Source organism: Elaeis guineensis, chromosome 5 (assembly GCF_000442705.2).
Source record: "Elaeis guineensis isolate ETL-2024a chromosome 5, EG11, whole genome shotgun sequence".
In the NCBI taxonomy this organism is placed as follows: domain Eukaryota; kingdom Viridiplantae; phylum Streptophyta; class Magnoliopsida; order Arecales; family Arecaceae; genus Elaeis; species Elaeis guineensis.
The window spans coordinates 112226133-112231659 of NC_025997.2; the positions used below are offsets into that span (position 1 = coordinate 112226133).

At 33.8% G+C, this 5527-nt stretch overlaps 1 pseudogene; it reads right to left on the minus strand.

Moving 5' to 3' along the window:
* Positions 1 to 80: 80 nt before the first annotated feature.
* Positions 81 to 5282, minus strand: LOC140857848 (phenylacetaldehyde reductase-like; annotated as a pseudogene).
* Positions 5283 to 5527: the final 245 nt, after the last annotated feature.

Here is a 5527-nt window from a genome sequence, read left to right on the forward strand (position 1 = left end):
GTATGATTCAAACAGAAAAATGAACACTGAAAGATGATGTGTATTCTAAGGAAAGGGGGCGACATGCGTAAAGTATTAGATCATACCTTTGCCTGCTTACAAAACTCTGCACTTGAAAACCATGTCTCATCAACTACAACATCAGGTGTTCGTGGTCTTCCATTATATTCAACAGCAACCGTGGATGATGTCACAACCACCCTTTTAATAGAAGGAGTTTTGACGCAGGAACTGAGAAATTGAGTGTCCCTTTCACTGCTGGGTCAATTAACTCTGCCTAAAGGTAAGATCAAAAGGCAAAGCTGTTAAAAAAGTTATAATGTGCCATCATTTGGATAGCAAAATAAAGAATATCATGAAGACACATGGACAAAAACCAAGAAAAGAAGGTAAAAGATTGTGTATGGTAAGATACTATAACACACATACGAAAGAGAAGAAAACTTGTTGCAATAAGCATGAAATATGGAGTTAGAAACACAACATTGCAGCACACAGGCAAAAAAGTTAATCTCTGCTGGATCTTATTATCCAATGGGAAAAAGTGGCCATATATGAAAGCAGCATCGAGTGAATAAAGACACCAGGTATAATCCATATATGTAAGAACTATATGGATTATATGACAAGGCTCATTTATTGCGCATCACAATATTGTGCATATATTTGGATCTAAGTTGCAAACATGCAAAAAATCTAGACTCAAATGCATAATAAAAAAATATAAAAAATGAAAATGAGTAACACATGCCCAAAACTTAGGATCAGTTTGTATATAATGAGATGCAACCCAATAATGAGTGCATCTTTCTTCTCTTTTCTTCCCTTAGTTTTTTTAGTGATTTTAGAAGTCCATCAATAGTTATAGCTCTGGATTCCTTAATATCTTTAGAATAGTCATATGATTAGTGTCTGTTGGTCATAGTTGGGTTGAGGAAAAATTAGTAATTACCAATTAGAATTGTACTAGGGAGTTTAGATATCTTCACATATAGGGTTCCTTAGTTGAGGCAATCCTAGACAATAGACTAGCCCAAGCTTGAGAGCTTATGTAGATGCCCAAGTGACTTAGTATCAGATATTGTACAATTAATAATCTAACATTTAATATGGATCAAGGCATACAATGTAAATATACCATATGAGTACCACGAGAAGATTAAAATATTATCAAGGTTTAAATGGTATTTTAACTTGATAACTTATAAGTGAAATATAACTGCTAATAAATAATATCATTATTTTACCTCGTAAGGTGTAGATTGCTTTGCTATCTTATGGCATCTAACTTTCCAAATGCTGGAGCATGGATCTATAATTTTGAACATACCTATGTTTGTTGATATTGTGATATTGTTGGAAAACTACTGTGCATATTATACAATGAATGTTTCATCTATTAACCATGTCATATCAAGCAACTTTGCCATATCGGCCACACTGTCCAATATCAAGCATAGTGTACCAGTAGCACTCTATCTGTATTATTAAACGTACTCGAACTCACTCGTACTAATATTGTACTAGCATGGCACCAGTATGAGTGCCGAACCGATCATGTAAACCATGATATTAAAGAATATTTAGTATTATTAAATAGTGCTTTGAACCTGGTGACCTAGATGCCCATTCTAGGTTGTGGTCGTAGGCCACAGGTTCAACCATGGTGGAACAAAGGTTCAATGAGAGATAACAAACTATCCATTCCTCAGCTATTTGAGCCCTTTGCCCTTCACTTCTTTAAACGTAACCTCTCCAATCCTCTATTGCTCCCCTAGCCATGCTTGGTGCCAACTACCATCTTAAATTACTCAAATGTTGTCTTATCATACTCAACACTATCATGATCTCCTATTGTACTATTGCCATGCTCCCTTCCCTACCCCCCCCCAAACCAATTGGCCTCATTGTTAAAACTCTAAGGTTGACGCTTCAACCTCTCTCCTTTGACCTCCTCACTTCCTTATCTCAGTTTTGATGCGACATCCCATCCTTTCAGTTGAGTTACCTCAACTAGCTCTTTCTCCCATCATCTCAACCTCCATAGTGGAAACACCTTAGTCAATGAAAGAAGAACAACAAAGAGGACCATCAGTTCTATACAGTAATTAGTGAACTTTTGCTCTCATTTCCTCAATCAAGAAGAAGAGGAGAGATCATCAAATTGAGCTTTAGGGAAATAGAGGGTTGTAATTTTTCTCCATGGCCTAATTCGAGTCAAATGAGTTGCTGACTTGGGTGGTTCAAATAGTTGAGCTGTTTAGTTTATTAATTAGATCGAATGGATATTAGCTCAATACAGATTTTAACTTAACCCACCATAGCTAGTAGGTGGTCAATCAAACAAGTAGACCCGGCTGATCCAACTAAGTCTTAAAATACTTGTATTAAGTGCATATATGAGATTGCGTCTCAATTGTAACTTCACATAAAGATTGCATTTACTCCAATGGTTGCTCAATACCAACAAATATTGTTTAAAAAAAATCATGAAGTTATGATGATACTATTTTTGTTCTATAAGACCAGTAAGTTAGGAACAATCTAAACAATATATTGGTGACAAAAATTAAACCTATGGAATAATAATAATATTCTATAACAGATAACCATATGAACCTGTGGATCTATGGCATTTCCATAGCAAGGAGATGCTGTATGAAATACACCCTCGCACCCCTTGACTACTGAATCAAAAGAGCCCTCTTCCAACAAGTTTGCTTTAAATAGGTGTAGTCTTTCATTAGCTCCTTCCAAGGCACATAAATGCTCGGTTTTCTTCGAATCAGCTAATAAACATGACATAAAAGATTATAAGATGAGAGGCAAAAATCAATTTTCTACAAAATTTCAAATCTAGCTAATGTTGTATTATAAGTCAAGTGGTGGCATGAATGCTTGATATAGATCAATCAATGAATTTTGCAAAAAAAATTGATGATGATCAGAACATCACCCTTTTCTCCCTAATACATTAAAAAAAATAATAGAAAGAGATATTCAGACAAAAGTGGTAGAACAAAAAGAAATATCCAAAACAAAGAATACAAAAATTTAGGATTCATGTTCCATGCGTCAGTCAAATAGAGGCGGATTTAGAGGAAAGACTAAAAGAAACATCACATAGCAAAATATGTTATTATTTAAGTGAAAAGCAGAAGCTCTTCTTCAAATTTATAAATTTTTAACTAGAATCAACATCATCCTCAATCTACCTCAACTGAAAAAAAAAAAAAAGATCATTCTTATAAGAAGCCCAACAACATTCAAATGCTGCAAATAACTTTAAACTTATACTGGAGAGAGTTAAGAATATGATTAGTCAATGTTTACATAATGAGTTGCAAATATCTTTCATGCAAATACTACAAAATAAGTCAAAAATGTGAATAACTAATGTTAGCACAATGAGTCAAATAGTGATTAATGGGAAAAATATATCAAAGAAAAAATCATATATAACAATCATTAAAACTTAAAAATCAATTAAAACCCCTTAATTTGAGGCTTAAACACAAGGTAAAAGATCCATCCAACCATAATCATGGCTTAAAGGCTATAAGCTAATGTAAACAGGCAATTAGGCTAAGGACTATTCAACAAATCTTAGCACGGAAAGAGATGAATCATAATAAGCATAATTATTCAAAATAATCAATGAAATGAGAATAGGTGTCATGCTGTATAACACTAATTGGAGCATCCCATCACTTCTTATGTGTAACTCCTAAAGAGGAAAGAGGAAAAGCGGGATACAAAATAGCTATTGTCAACCCCTAAAAAAAAAAGAATAAATTATGTTGACATCCTTGAGGTTTGAGATAATTATAGATTCCCACATAATATTTTCAGAAATATACATTCCATTATTTAATTTTTGCTATGTGCATAACATATAACCCCTATCATTATTTTCTATTAAATAAGCTAAGTCTTGCTAACATCATCACTCTCTATCATAGTTGAGTCTTAAAATATCTTATATTCTTTATTCTTATTGCTTCTTTTATTCCATTGTTGTTTGAATTTTTCGCAAACTTCAAATATTTATGTTTAACCAAATTTTTCCAATTATCGGACTTGTGATAATGATTAAAACTTATCCAAAGGAGTATATATGCTTATAAAATCCCAAATATGTGTGTATAATTTATGAGTTTGGGGTTTCGAGTAAGGGGAAAATTTTATGACTCAACTCGTCAACTTGACTTGCGAATAATCAACTTTAAATAGGTTTGGATTTGATAAAAATGGATTTAGGTCGCAAATGGATCAACCCATTTGAACCTTTTTATTAAATAGATTAGGTTTAGGTTTAAATTTTGACTCATTTAACCCATTTTAACCCATCTAATAATTGGGTGGAGTTAAAATCTGATCCATTTGATCAATTTAAAATCTATTTAATATATTTAAAATTTATTTAACCTATTTAATATAATCTGATTAACTTGTTTAACCCATTTAATATGATTTGGCTTGTTTAATAAATAGATTATATAAATTATATCGGATGACTTATTTGATAAACAGATTGGGTTCAAATTTGAATATTTGACCTATTTAATAAATAGATCAGATTTAGGTTGATGAATTTTTGACCAAACCTCCGTTCGATTTAATCTGTATCTAATGCTATCTGATCCGATTGCTGCCCCTAGTTTTGAGAGCTCAATCATGTTACATGGCTATTCATGCCTACTGGAATATATGACCATAACCAAGCATAGCCCATCTGAAAGTCCAAATATGATAAATTATATACAAATATCTTGGATTTTAATAAACATGCTCCTTTGGATGAGTTCTAATCACTATCACAAGTTCAATATTTGATAATAATTTAATTAAACATAAAAATTTCAAATTTGAAAATTTTAAAAATAAAATGAATAAAAAAATAACAATAGAGAACATAAGATATTTAAGATCCAATTAGGCTACCGAGGGAGGCTTATAAAGGAAAGATAACGATAGGAGATTATCTTATATTTTCTGAACGTTGGATAGAAGTCTATATCGACCCCAAACCTCCAGAAGGGTCAGTATAATTTAATCACAAAAAATTCATCAAAATTACAGTGAGACGGACCAAGATCCCGGACGGTGGCGTGCACGGTGTATCCGCGCTGGAGGAGAAGCTTGACGAGCCAGGAAGCAATGAAGCCGGACGCACCGGTCACGCACACCACCTTCCCTCTCCCACTCATGTTTCTCTCTTCTCGCTCGATCTCGCTCCCGCTATTCGGTATTTGGATGTCTCTGGAGAAGGTCGGAGGCCCGCGTATATATATATAGAGGAAGAAGCCCGAAAAGGAAGATGGCATCAGACGCTTTCCCAGACGGATGGATGACAAAACGCAAGCAATTGCGACAGCAAATGGTATACAATATTTTAATATACGCTTTGAGCCAAGGCGTCAGTTTTGATGTGTGCTTGCCATTCTGCTGTTGCTGGTGGCAAACGAATCATCGTAGGGATCAAGTAAGGACCAATACCAGATCATAATGGGTCGATTTGATTCAA